Source organism: Xiphias gladius, chromosome 1 (assembly GCF_016859285.1).
Source record: "Xiphias gladius isolate SHS-SW01 ecotype Sanya breed wild chromosome 1, ASM1685928v1, whole genome shotgun sequence".
NCBI classification, from domain to species: domain Eukaryota; kingdom Metazoa; phylum Chordata; class Actinopteri; order Istiophoriformes; family Xiphiidae; genus Xiphias; species Xiphias gladius.
The window spans coordinates 6415273-6430421 of NC_053400.1; the positions used below are offsets into that span (position 1 = coordinate 6415273).

Sequence of the window (15149 nt, forward strand, 5' to 3'; positions counted from 1 at the left end):
ATGAAGTAAGGCACTGAGAACATCAGGACTTAGGGTGTTAGCGTTAATATTTTTCCATTAAGATCATTTGAGCCTGGAGAAAAAAAACATTTTTACTTTTAATTTCATGTTACAACAGAGTCATTATTTTGTATTACTCGTAGGAACAAGTCTGTAGATGCCGCAATTAAATTTCATGAACAAAACACTTTTAGTATGGCTGTGCAATCCCCGTAGGATTACTGGTCGCCTTCTTTCTCTCCTTAGATTCAGTGGAAGGGGATGTTTTCTAATGACTTCAAATAATCTCAAAGACCGTCAGCCACATACACCAATTATTAATTAGAAACTGGAAATCCCTCCGAGATCTTGTCTTGGTGCAAGAAAAAAAGAATTAGGTATTCCTATAGTTGCCAAGCTGCAAAACATTTCAAGTCCATCTTCAATTGAGGGTCTAATGCCTAGTACCCACACGGGACGTATAGATACATAAATCAAAACAAGTTTACTCAGATTATATAGTGGGTATATACACACAGTGACATTAACCTGCTGTTTAACTGCCTGTTCCTGCATCAATGTACAACTGAAATGACCCAGTTTGAATTGGAAATAAATCATTATCATAATAAATCCTTTATCATTTCATTAAACCAGCAATAATTGATTTTTTGGCCACTTGGGGACAGCAGAGATAAGTTGTGAGCACAACAGGGAGACACGGTATCATCACCTTGTATGTTGCTGAACTTGTTTAGAAACAGTTGCATATTTTTATATCCAGCAGTTACAGAGCAGCATTATCCTTCATTTGGCGTCAGGGGTGTTTCTGGTCACTTGGTCTAAGGTTCCCTCTCTTTTAGCTCTGTTTTGGTCTCTACCCACTCCTGAGGGAAATATCTGGCTCTTTAGCTGCTCAATACTCCACTATGTTCACTAGTTAGTTGCAAACTTTGTCTGCTCTTTGGTGCTTAGCAGGCAGTGCATATTGGGTTTTCAGAGCTTTTTAGGTTAAAACAGCTGCCTGCTGCAACTGAACACAATGCTATGAGAGGGCAAGTGTGAACCAAAACAGTAGAGTTGTGGACTTGACAGCTAAGCAATGAGCTGAAACTCACAGTAACGTGCCATAAAGCAGTTCCTACATTGTCATAATATTTTCGTATTGATATTTGATACAGAGTTATCACAAAAATATCAATTACAGACAGTTTACATTTAATTTGTATTCATGTCTGTGTTATGCTACAGTTTTGTAACACTTGCTGTGGTTGTGACCAGGACTGGGAGACAACGGGGATGCCTTTTTGTTTCCTAGGTGGCTTTAGCTGGCATAGACGCATGCACACACACTTCTCCAAAGGTTTAAAACAAATTTCATATATGTTGTGTTTTGCCTTTTTCACATCGCTTTACACTTTATGTAGAAAACAGAGACATTTAGCCTATTTCCATGGCAGTCTGTTAAGATATCACGCACAGACTCCTAGTCTAGTCCCCTAGTCACACTTAAATCTTTTGGAATAATATAGCAGCCGTCATCATGAATCCCGTGGTCTGTCAAATCTATCAGGACCTTTTAAATTTAAACTCCTAACACGATTTCCTCTGGTTAATCAATATTTTGTCCTGTCAAGAGGAATAATCATTGACATTTTTAGTTTAACTGATTACATACAAACACAATCATTGTACAGGAGCAATATTGTGATCAAGGAAGCATGATCATACCGTATGACTAACTGAATGCGACCATTCTACTGACTTAAGTTAAGTCACATGGAGATAAATTCACTTGAAGTATATGTTAATTTTATTGGTGTCTCATTACATTACATTTACTCATTTTGCAGACACTTTTATCCAAACCGACTTACAAGTGAGCGACAACACTTAGGCACCTGTCCTTATGCACAAACAACTGTGTTTCAGTGATTCCTGAGGCCTAAATTCAGCTAAAAAAATTACATCCTCTGACATTGACAAAATATGTTAGGTGTGAAGTATATTTGTGTTTTGTGCAAACGCTAGTCAGTGGTTAATTTACATTTCTTGCGTGCAACTGAGACTTTAAAGGCTATCACCAATTTTCAGTTGTGACATTACTAAAATGTTTGTGTAGAGGACAACTTCGTATATTGGAGAGAAGAAATGAGAAACAGCACCCTGCAATGCAGCTTCTCACATAGCTGTAGAAATGAGAAAGCAACCTCTGTCAGCTGCCCCCCCCTTAAAAAAATCTCCTCCTGCTTACAACTATATGAACCTTCCAGTATTCATTTTTGATTTTTACCTCTTTTCAGCAAGGATATTAACAAGACCCTTCCCCTGTCTGTGGCCTGATGACAAATGGCAGAGCTCACCTCTCATCCCCATTAACCAAGTGGCTAGTCTTCTTAATGAGCACTATTAAAGGTAAAGTGTCATTACTGCAGCACACTGTCTATTCATTACAACCATCAATGTGTATTGATGTCTGTCTTCATCTAATCATAGAACTCTTCTGCGAGAACTTGTCTTCATCTATAACCTCCCTCTCACATTACACCAGATTAATGTCAAATTTCTTCCTTTTTTTGCCGCATTCAGTTTCGCTTTTGTATCCCCATTCATAAAGCATCACAACTGTCAGCTGACGGAGATGGAGACAGCCTGATGTTAATAAATGGAGCTGGTTCACAAAAAGTTCTGATGTAACTTTCTCCTTTGTGTGATTTTCCATTAAGAACTGCATTAAAGCTGGGGTAGGCAGTAATTTTTTAGTGTCATTGGGCAGAAGTTCCATATTAACCTTTCAGTATATTGTAATTCAAGTGATCTGAGGGGAAACTACAACTCTGTGCCTCCTCTTGGCTCTGCTTTCAGGCTTAGAAAATCTAGCCCATGACGGGAAACTTTGGCCAGTCACAGGTCTTTTCAGAGTGAGGGCATTCCTATTGGCTGTTCTATGAATGCAGATGCATGTGCACATCCCTTCAGATGGTGGAAAGCCTGAAAAAATTGTGGAAAATCCTGCAGGAAAAGTTTCTATTCCAGCATTGGCAACAACTGCTTACACCGCTAAGCAACCCAAAAAAGGAAGACGGACATTTCAAAGAGAGAGTCTAAAAGAGATTCTGACAATAAACGCAATAAAACACATGTCAATATCAGCCAAGCGTTTCAGAGATGGAGAAAGCTTCACGACTGCATCAGCCTCATGTTGGATTCCGAGCTTGCCGTTCTTCTCCTGGACAAGTAAGCTGCTAACTTCATATCCCTGTAATATCTAAATGTGTTGTAGTGGTTGGTTAGGATGTGTAGGTAAATTTACCACGAAAGCACGCAATGAGTGGCTATGTCGAATGCTGGTAATGGTTTAGCCTTCTGCTAACTGTAGCCAAGGCTCACGGCTGCAGCTGTAGCTAATTCAATTTCATGTTTATGCAGCTAGCTAGAACCTCAGATCACAGTATGGCATTCAAAGAGCTTTACAGTTCGCAAAGAAAACAGGACGGTTATTGTTATGGAATTGCTGCTATATAAGGGTAAGGGTAATGTGAACTTTTCACTTAGCTTTAGCTCCTCTCTCTTATGCCAGGTATTGCAGACCTCCAGAGCGCTATCCTGCGGCATAGGTTTTTTGCTACTGACGGATACCGTGGCGCAGAACCATGAGGCCTGAAGAATTCCAAAGTGCTGACATTTATACAAGGTTTCACATACCATCTTCAGGTCTGTTTTTTTTTAATATAATATAGTCACATATTACTGAAAAAGTTGTGAAACTGCAAATGTAAGCAAAGTCACAATAGGTGTGACATTGACTTTGAATGTTTGTCACCACATAAAATGGAGTCAAAGTTCTAGTGTTATCATTCATTGACAGTAATACGTTCGTCTTTGAAATGCAGTAACCATCGTCAGATATGTAATTGTGATATTCTTTCTAAAAGATAATCACTGCCAAACAGTAGAAGACGTTAGAAGAATGCCACAGCACGAATGAAGCCACATGCACAGCCTGACATGTACTTATATTCAACACTGAAGAAACCTCTGGAGACACCCTTTATACATATATATATATATATATATATATATATGTTTATGGTTATTATATATTGTATATACCTTATATACTGTCAGTTTCTGTAATATGTTATGTTTTATTGTGTTCCAAAAATACAATAAGCAAGTCTCATACCACCTTTGGTTGCCATTATTTGTGCAGCATGTAAAGTGATAATACATGTAATGGCTTGATTGTTCATGCAGTGTAAAGAGATAGGCATTTGTTAATTTCAAGATTTTATTCAAACAAGTGAGAACAAATTATGCAGAACTAAAAATAAATAAAATCATCTGTTCATCATCATCATCTTGTCCGAGAACATCTGCTCCTTGGCCTATCACACTCCGACCTCTGCCTCCCCTTCATCAAAATCTGCTGGTTGCCCTCCCTCTCGCACGAATTCCTCTGCTTCGGCCTTGACCCCGGGCCTGTCCTCTTTGACCAGAGTTTACTCATAATCATAGCCCACAAAGCTCTCATCGTGAAAGCTCTAACATGAAAAACCACATATCATAATAATAGGTTATAAGTCCGAAACAAAATTGACATTTGTCAATGTGTCACTGATGGTAACAGAAAAAAAAAAAAAAGAAAAAAAATCACCAGGAAGCTCGATGGGTAATGCAGCTGTTTCATTTGCTAACATATGGATAAACTGCACTGAAAATTCAAAATAAACATTCATAACAAACTTTGGCTATACAGTATCGCTAACCTTTTTGATGTTTTTAGCTTTCCCTGATATCTAACGTTACCACAGCCAGCTGCTAGCTAGCCAGCAATAAGTTAGTGCATCAACCTCAATTTTTCAATACAATTTCCCAACACTAACCTGCTAGCTCAACAGCTGTAAGTACTAACAATAGTCATCTTCATTGTTTTAATACTTATGATAATTTTAAGTGTTTTCTTATGTGTGAAAAAGACGAGATAGTTGGTTATGCTCTCTCTCGTGAACTCTAGCATCAGTCAGGGCATTGTGTGTGTTCATGTGTTTCGGAGGGAGGCCTGAAGGGAGGAACTAGGATTTTTTTGGTTGGATACTTTTAAAATCTAGCTTACTCTTGCAGGTTTCTCCAAAGTTTGCTTACCCCAGCTTTACTGTCCAGAAACTGTCTTTATTAACAAGCTGCATTTATCTGGGTGATAGGACTGCAGCCTGAGTTGGAAGGTTGTGTGGTTTGATGGTCTCAGCATGTCTTCCTTTAGTAAACAGTGGTTGCCACCAATACTACTGATGCTACAGTGGCTACTGTCCTCTACCAAGAAAAGCCACGGACCACTCCCTCCTAGGAAAATCAAGAGAGCAAAATTAAGAGCTTTGGATCCTACTGACCACTCCATATATCAGACCATAAAGCCTTGAACCCCATTTCAAATGAATTCAGTACGACCCACTATGATATTCTATACATGGTTGTTGGTCAGTGCCTTTAAAACAAAAAACAAAAGTCCAGTCCAAACAGCTCTGAAGTTGTCAGCTACTGAAACCAGATTTCTGTGTATAATAAAAGAATGAAATCTTAAAGTGGCTGTAGGGCTGGCCGATATACCAAGTTCATTTGATTAATTCTAATTTTTGTTTCTGCACAATGTGTACAACATTTACATTGTGAAAATGAATTTCAATGAAAATTAACACAAGAGATAGCTGCTACATTAGTTGCCTTGATTCACAACAGTCTAAACTTTGACATGAATAATTACACTACATGTGCACCTGCCACAGTTTACAAGACTGTGTTGACTGCAGGTGGCAGCTATTCTGGCTAGATATGTGCTTGTACACCGCATTTTACTATAAACCATGTTGAAACATACTGACATTACAATAATGCCAATAATTTCTATTTCTATAATTACCATAACTACCATTGTCTTTAGAGGGCAACATGAACACAGCGTCCAAGAAGGTTGCAAAAAAAAAAAAAAAAAAGGTAAACATGGCGTTAAGTAACTTGTAACTTTACTGTGATATTGTGATGTTGCAGAAAACTTTGATACTGGCACATCCCTGGTAGATCATAATCCAAATGCAAATTGATGTGTGTTTCCATCTACTCCTGTTGTGTGAATGTCAGTTGAATGGTTGATGGCGATAAACAGCCGGTCAAGCTAATTCTCTAGTCGATGCCACTAAACCACTGCAGAAGAAGAGGAAACAACAAGATGAGGTAACTAAAAGAGCTCCAGTCAAAGCTCAAACGATGGAAAACACATGATGGAGATGTGACATTTCTGTTTGTTTCATGTGTCAATGTGAGGAAAGTTCCAGTCTCCTCATCGCTCCATACAAAACTCATGTTTTCCTCTCTTCACTGGAAGTGACTAGTGAACATTTAAATCACATGCTTCATGTACGCCAGCATTTATTTACTAAGTCTGTTTCATTTTGCTTTTTATACATGCAATTACTTTTACACCTAACACAACACCAAACTCTTTTTCCCGATATTTATTATTTTTTGTCAAATTTCCCTGCGACAGAGAAAACTGCTTGACCAAGAGAACACCACAAATATTTCTTTTGTGCATGACTACAGTATCATAAACTCACAAAGATAAGGTTAAGTTTTCTTCTTCATGCTATTTAATAAAACTGTTCTGTGGTCAGTCAGAGATTTGCGATGGGGAGGGAAACCAGTGCTTTTTGAAGATAATGTCAGAACATTTTAGATAATATGTATTTATAGTGAGTCCAATTTCCAATAGAAAAACTTGGATAATAAAGAACTCCCAAATGATGGGAACAGTAGCAAGGTGGGAAAGACATTTTTCAAGTGAGGTAATTTTTACCAAATTAATGAACAAAGTTAAAAAAAATCTCACTGATTTTAATTATATAGAGAAGAGTAGTCTCACTGCAACACACCAAACATGGGGAACAACATTTGGGGACTTGTAAATACATAATTAAATGAAAAATAATTAAATTAAACATCTTAAAAACTTTTTAAAATTAATAACAAAGAGCACCCATGTTTAGTTGCTTTACTGCCCTGAAAAATCTTCATGCATGTGACTGTAGGTGGTTAAAATATTTTAAATTTAAAATAGCTAAAGGATGAGCGTGGTGTTTTTCTTGATTTTTCTTTTTGTCAATAAACTCAACGAAAAGACTAAACCAAAAATGCATTTGTCCATCTCTCGATACTCCCAAATTCCCCATCTGTGGCTCTCCCAAAGGTGAATCCAAACCTGAATCTATTGTAGTGGTCCAGTAGGGTCTTTGACCCTCTCTGGACCCTCTCTGGAGCATGGTATCGTCAGCATTCTCCCTTCCCTCGCGGATCAACTGGCCAACCACTCCTGTGTGAGCTATACAGCCTGGCATACCTGGGACTCCTCATCTCTGCACTACGGTGTTAGTGTATGCATTCCTCAGGAGGTACAGTGTAAAAGTGGTGAGCGAGAATCCTGAAAAAGACTTTGCATTCCACAATGAGCAGGGAGATGGTGCAGAACTGCGTGATGTTGCTCTTGTTCTCCTCCTTTGTTATCCAGACACCTTCTGCATGTCTTCGTTGCTTGGCTACCTTCCCCCTCTGACATACTAACCTGATGAGTCTCCACAGGCTCTCCAATAGTCTTGGGCAATGCTTATACACTTGGTTACTTCCACTTGGCCCTGGAGCTGAGCTCCAAGTGGAGTTTCTACCAGGATGGGCTCCTTGATGTTAAACAGGATGGAGGGTTCAGGTTGTGTAATTAGCTCTTTGCACTGGGCCAGGTCTTCCTCCCTCCTACTGTCGCTGTAAGTGTCACTGAGATGTCGGTTAATGTCTTCTTCCAGGTATGCAAGGGTTCAGTTCCTCTTCCGCCCAAGCAGCTCTTTAGTGAATCCAAAGGGATTCTGCTGTTGTTATTGGCTTTGGTTGTTAAATGCCAAATCTCTCAGTGATAATGTTAATAAGAGTGCACATCAACTGGAGGTGTTGATCCCCTTCCCCCCTTGAAGATGCTTAGAGGGCAACATCAACGTCCTTGTCAAACTGACGCCACTCAGTCTTCTTGTGTAGCGCTCGGAGGTTCTGCACACTGTGGGATGACTTTGGGTCCTGCTCAATCTCACCAGGTACAGTACTGGGCATTGACTCTGTGCGTTGCTCCACTTGCTTCCTCCTTATGCCACCCATCTTGGTCTGGTGGATCCTCAGACCTCTCAGGTTCTTGAAAATTTTACCACAATAACAACAGGTTGCTGTCATCATAGATAATCCGCTGCCCATGTTCAGCACTGGGAGATGATTCTCACCCACCCCCCCCTCTCAGGACAAGAAAAATACATCATTAAAACATAAAAATATATTGTTGTATTGAGAAAATAATATTGTTAAACATAACATTTACTTGTTATGACAAGAAACTGAGCACATATTTTGTCATGGTGGCAGCAACACCAACACATTGTACCTGCTGACATTTTGAAAATTGAAGGAAAGGTTATATTGGGGAAAAGTGCCCGTGTAGCTGTTTTATTGTAAAGTGTATTCTTAAGCTGAGTGCGCCATGCGTTCTGCCTGTGGTTCAGCTCAGAGCCAAATGAGAGGGCATGAGGGAGAGGAAGTGTGCAGGATTCCCTACAACTCAGTCTGCAAAACAGCAACCTCAGTCAGAACGAGTGTACCGTTCATAAGTGGGTACAGTGGGAGGCATCAGATAATTTTGCAGTCCTTACTGGAAGAGGTAGTTTGTTTTCACTTTCATTTTGGCTGTGATCTCCATCAACACAGGGTTACCAGGGCCAACAGTTATTTTTGTAGGACTGAGAGCATCACAATTTTAAGTTTTGGTTTGACAGTGTTGGCAATATTGTTGCGGGTAAATAGAAACAAATCTAATTGATTGCAAAAGAACACCAAACTGTGCTTTGTGCCCTGTGCCTTCATTTATAATATTAGTGCTCTTTCCTGTATCCATTTACTAGTGGTATTTTCCACCACTGCATAGAAAAATAATGGTCAATGTAAATAAACACTATAGAGCGTAGGCGGCAAATTTCATGATTTTTGTGACTTCCATGATCTTTACCATGCCTCTCTTACTCAGTGACGATGATGTTTTTGAAAAGTGTTGTTTTCAGCTGCTTCTGATTATGTTTGGTGCTTTACTTTTTAAAGCAAGTTTGATAAAATAATGTTCAGGCTATAGTTTGACAATATTTCTACAAACTGTTTACCATTAAAAATTACTGGAGTTTCATATGATTATTTTCAAAAGCAGAGAATTGAATCATTGCAATGAGACAGTTCATTACATCAGAATAATAATAATAAAAAAAAATATTTGTCTGAAATTTGCCTAACATTAACATAATCAATCATTATCTTAATTAATCAGTCTTTTGGATCAATAATCAAACTATGCAGGATTGTCTTTGTAATTATTGTTAAACATATTATAATAGTGTGATATTAAAATGCAGAAATAGAGGTCTGGGGACTTTTTATAAAACAGTGCGTAGGATCCATACCAAAAGTGTACATGTGCACAAAAGCCGAAAATGGCGTACGCAAAAAAGTAATCAGACTTATAAAAACTGTTCATGTACGCTGCCATGCAATTTCCCTTTTAGATAAACAACTTGAAAATGTGCACTCTTTGGCATGTGTCATGCTTCGCCCCTGAAAACACTCCCACAATTTTCCAGATATGATTAATGAAAATCCGTCATTAATAATGATATGTGTATTGTTCCTGTGGAGAATAGAGGCAGTGTTACAGACAACACAAACTAACTTGTTTAGTTAACTTGGATTCCTACAACCGATGATGACAATTTAATCAATTAGCTTAGTTAATGTGGTTAAGGTGAAAATGACTCAATATATTCATGCTTAATATCTGGGAAAGGCAGAAGCCAGACTTTCCTGAGTCCTGCCACCTGCCAAATCCTGGCATCACCCTTGCATTTCGACAGCTGAGGTGCGCTCCACAATTGACCATGAGTGTCCGTAGCATACAGTCCGGCACTCTCCTCTGCGCTCCAGGGTTGGGGAGTGTGATGGGGAGACGGTGCTGATGAAATATTGAGCTGACTTTGATTGAGATTTGAGTTGGCTTAGATCTTTTACAATTGAAATTTGCTTATGGGATAAATATGGCTCATAAGCACATGCACAAATAAAGCCGCTGGTTTGAATGTGTATGATAGTGGATCTATCAGTAATGTGTGACATGAAGCGAAACCATTATACTGATACACAGTTAATTTCTACAGTCTGGCTTCAATTCACCACCTCATCATCTGCGATGCCCCCCCCTTCTCAAATGTTCGTACACATGGCTCAGAGTTTCTGTACTGGTGTACAGTTAGTCAAGTTTGTTTTTATACAGACCCAAACCTGTTTAGGAAGAGACGTACTCTCTTTCAGGCCCCATTTTGGAGGCCCCTGATCTGTGTAAACACTCTCTCAACTAAAGCTGGATTTAAATAAATAAATAAATAAATAAATATTTTCTATTTGAACAATCCATATTGATTCTTAAAATCCCAAGATCAATCTTTGCATTTATGCCTTTTCTCAGTGAACTTGTACATCTGTGCTAAATGTTCTGTGTGTGCGCAGTAGTTACTTGTTGTAAGTACTTCAGTTATAGAGCTGCACAATGTATAAAAAAATAAATAAATAAAATTCTGCTTAAGTTAAAAAATTGCATGGATGATAGCTGCTATACAAGTCGCCTTGACTTTCACGTTTCTGTGACATGAGTAGTTACAGTCTATGCGGACCTGTCGCAGTTTAGAGGACTGTTGTGACTCAGACTGAAAAAAAAAAGACTGCACACTGATCTGAGCTCTGTTTGTGTTTGTTGCAGAGCTATTATCTCTGGCTATGAGATGTTAAGGCGTGGAAGTCGAATGAACAGTGTGTGGATTTTACTTTATTCAGTCCCTGCAGGGGAGCTAACACTAGCTAGCAGCACAAATAATGATATTTAATAACAAGCTAGATTAAAAGTAAAATACTTCCAACAAAGCCACTAAGGATGACAGAAAGCTAAATCTCTATAGAAAAAAAAGGAGCTGATCCGTATCCAGAGCCTTAACAACAACTTAAGTGTTAAGGTAAAACACTATTCAGGAAAAACAAACCACTCACCCTCCAAAGACAACAATCTCTGTACACACAGCCTCATAGCTGCCAAGTGGCCCACTGGCCCTGGCCACAGCCCCTCTCCCAGTCCTTATAGTCCCGACCCTGATGAGCAAGTGGAATCAGCTGCGCTCAACCACCTGCGGCACGAGGGCGGTACCTGGAGGAGCACGGGAGAGAGACAGAGAGCAGAACAAACACACAACAAGAAACACACACAGCATTACAGCCATAACATTGTGTATTTCCATTTTATGCAACTTTTATACTTCCAGTCCACTACATTTCAGAGGGATATTTTGTACTTTCTACTCCACTGCATTTATTTAACAGCATTAGTTACTGGTTACTTTTAAGATGAAGATTTCAGGTAATGGATACTATACCACACTTTTAAAATACAACATATTGTTAAAGATTAAACCCGTGGTTTCCAGCCTTTTGGGCTTTTGAGGTCTTACAAAGAATAGTGTTTAGTTGGGGTCAAATTTCAAATGACTATGTGTTAACAGCTCAACCAAATATTGATTTTTCCCTCTAAACTTCTCATATGGTTTCATTTCAATAAATGTTGATATGATCCAATATCTCACCAAAAATCAAAGATGAGAGAAAAAGTCAAAAAACTGAAAACAGATTTGTGTATCAGAAATTTGTTTTTTTCTTCTTTCCTCTCCCATTAATCATCTCAGGACCCCTCAGATTTATCTGGTGACCCTGTATATAAAGTATTCAAATCTAGCTCCACCTCCAGCAGCTACAACAGTAACATGCTGCTACACACTGATGCTTCAGTAGTAATCATCTCATGATGTCATATACAATAATACAGCATATCAGCTAGAGGGACCAAACCAATACTCTTACTTTAATACTTTAACTGCATTTTGGAGCTAATACTTATGTACTATTACTCAAGTAGGATTTTTCATACACCCATGGGCTAGTTGACCAAAAGAGAAATATGGCAGAATCCAGGGTGTCTTATACAGCACAGAAGTGGATACTCTCTCATAGCTGTAGCTAAACAAACATTATAATATGAAATGTCAACAGTAAAACGATATGCACACAAACAACATCCAAAACACAGCGGAGTAAAAACTAGCAGTGACAGAAATGAGAACCATAGGTTTGTAGCTAAACTAACAAGGAAGGTAATGTTACCTGGCATTGCATTTCATATTATGCGTCAATCCAAATAATCCCTGAGTGCTAGCAATCTTGTGTTTTTAGGTCTTATATAAAACCCTTAGCATGTTTACAGGCAAATACCATGATATAGAGCAAATGACAAGCCAGCAAGTAACGTAACAAACGTTAGCTAAGTTGTTGGTTAGTAAACTGTCCCTACAGTTGCTGTTGTGAAGCTAACATGCACATAGGACGAGACAGTTTCCCTGGGTGCCTGTCATTTGGGCTGTGCATGAGACCATGCTCTCCACCGTTGGAATGCCTCACCAATGTTTACGCGGTTCTTTGCCCTTGCCTTGCCTCTTAGCATTTATTTTTCAGTTTTTGTTCTTCCTATCTTCTCCTCTCTGGCTGTATCTTGTAATCGAAACAACGTATACAAATGGCTTTGTCAATTTCATCTTTCAGTTGCTATCTGGATATCTACTTGAGTTGAGTGTTACCAGACAATCATTGTCATAGATGTCTGGGAAATTGTGAGAACTTCCATGGGGAATTCATACTTTGCGATAACCATATCAGAAGATTGGGCAGTTGTCCAATGAAGAAAAATAGACAATTGGAAACACTGTCAAAATAGAGTTTTAGCTCTGAGAAAAACCTTGTTCCTTACTGCTTTTAGACTTTCTTGGTGTCCTGATCGTCCTCTGTGGTATATAAAAGTTTACCATGATATTAAAGTGTACCATGTTGCATCACATTTTAAACTGCTCCAATCCAGCCTATGCAGTGCACAATGACTTTGAAACAGAAGCTGCTGCAACCAGTATAACACATCTTATCCATTAGACTTTTTAACAGTGGGTCAGTTTCTTGCTATGCTAGAGACTCTATGGATGGGAATGGTGGTCACTCCGTTGGACTGGTCTACCTTCCTCCAGACTGAAACATCTTAACAACTATTTGATGGATTGCCAAGAAATTTTGTACAGACATTTGTACCCCCGAAGGATAGATCCTACTGACTTTGGTAATCCACTGACTTTTCCCTTACCTCCATCATCAGGTCAAAATTTTACTTTGTCCAATGCTGCCATTCCCATCAATCTCATCTTTATTTTGTGTTAATTGCTATTAGCAAATATCAGCGTGATAACACGCTAAACTAAGATTGTGGAACTGGCAAACATTATACCTGCAAAACATCAGCAGATTTCCACAGCTGATGTTTGTGGCACCAAAACTTCCCGGACTGCCACTGCGATGTTCTCTACCCCATCTCTCTTGGTCCTTGACACACACAATATCCTTCTTGTGAAAATGATCTTGAACAGTGCAAGCTTTTCTGTTGTTTTCCTTTGATATTTTGCATGCTACAGCTCAGATATGATTTTTTTATCTATGTTGATTTGTTGTTGGAAAGGGGTTTGGACAGTATTGAGACAGCCTCAACAGTACTGGAACTGTCATCCTTGATGACTGTACATTGTCAAAATGTCCATTCTGAATAGCAATCATTTTTAACTTCATTGATTAATTTCATTTTATTTGGCTAATGTAATGTTATGGTGCAGTCAATGTGATTTACAAAACTGGGGGGCACACGTTCCTCTCACAGCTATGTTGGACACCACCCAAGAAAAAATATATTCACTGCCTATGTTAACCACAAAAGTTGCATAAGAAACTTGCTGACCTCATTCGCTACATTTTTTCATTGTCTGAATATTTTTAAAATTTGTTATAAAGACATCTTGAGTCAATTATAGGCATTTGTCGATGGAAATAAAGATAATTTCAACCATGCTAAAAGTAAAATTCCAATTCAATCCTGAACCCCCAACACTACAGGCAAATTTTAGAAAATGTTTGGTTTCCAGCCACTGTTGTCTATTCTCAACTCTAGAAACAAATATAATTTCAATATTTTCTTCTATTCTATTTCTTCAATTAGTTCTGTTAATGAATACTTCATCTTAATTCAACGTCTGTGTATCCACCTTGTTTTCTTAAGTTTGCTTCGTATGTTTTGCTCAGTATATAGACTAACAACAACTTTTTTAAACATTTTTGCATGGGCTGGGGGTAATATAATGCATTTGTGTCACTAGTGATGTAAGTTGAACCTTCTCCTTACAGATTTCATTACCCCTACAGGAGACTCAGTAAAATGTTAGTATTAAGAAAGTCTAATAATCATTTCTTATGCTCTGGATAGTCATTGCTGCCGCTCTTCAACCTTGGAAACTCATTTGTCCCTCCATTCTCTCAGTGTCTTATTACATGCATCCCCTAATGAAGCAGGAATGGAATTACTGTTTGTTATATCAGCAGGGGTCTGAGGACTGTCCTGCATAATTGGGAAGTAAGTGGAATGGATATGTGAATGTGAATAAATAAGCCAAATGTAATTAATGAGGACCAATGATTCGACCGGTGATAATTAAATCTGCCGTGTTTTTCAATTTGCATGATTAAGATGTTAGTTAACGTTATGTTGTACCCACACGTTACAGGTTGTTCATTCTCAAAATGTCAACATATCAGAATTCTCAACACTGCACTTAATTATCTTGTGGAGCTTTAAAACTATCAGCTAAATCAATTAACTTTAATCTGAAACCAATTAATGTGTGACTTTTAGGAATGCTAATGTGCCACATGCTGTACTTATATCTTGGCCTGCTCAAACACAGACATCACCCAAAATTTCTCTGCAACTTCAAGTTTGTGGGATTGGTTGTGCACTTTGCATATTGTCTGGACAGGAAGTGTTAAAGCAGGGGGGACATTTTTTTTCATATTTTTCTCATACTCAACTCTAATTTAAGTTTGATTTTATGCTGTGTTTTATGATTCAAAAGAGGTCAGAAGTGATTTGCATA

At 38.4% G+C, this 15149-nt stretch overlaps 1 long non-coding RNA gene across 2 annotated transcripts; it reads right to left on the bottom strand.

Moving 5' to 3' along the window:
• Positions 1 to 4262: 4262 nt before the first annotated feature.
• Positions 4263 to 11208, bottom strand: LOC120799084. Of its 2 annotated transcripts, XR_005708784.1 has the most exons (4): positions 11137 to 11208; positions 6004 to 6177; positions 5125 to 5322; positions 4263 to 4523 (listed from the first exon to the last, which is right to left on the bottom strand). It is a non-coding gene; the product is annotated as an uncharacterized LOC120799084 (long non-coding RNA). The 2 variants fall into 2 exon arrangements; XR_005708783.1 differs by lacking the exon at positions 6004 to 6177 and having other exon boundaries at positions 11137 to 11189.
• Positions 11209 to 15149: the final 3941 nt, after the last annotated feature.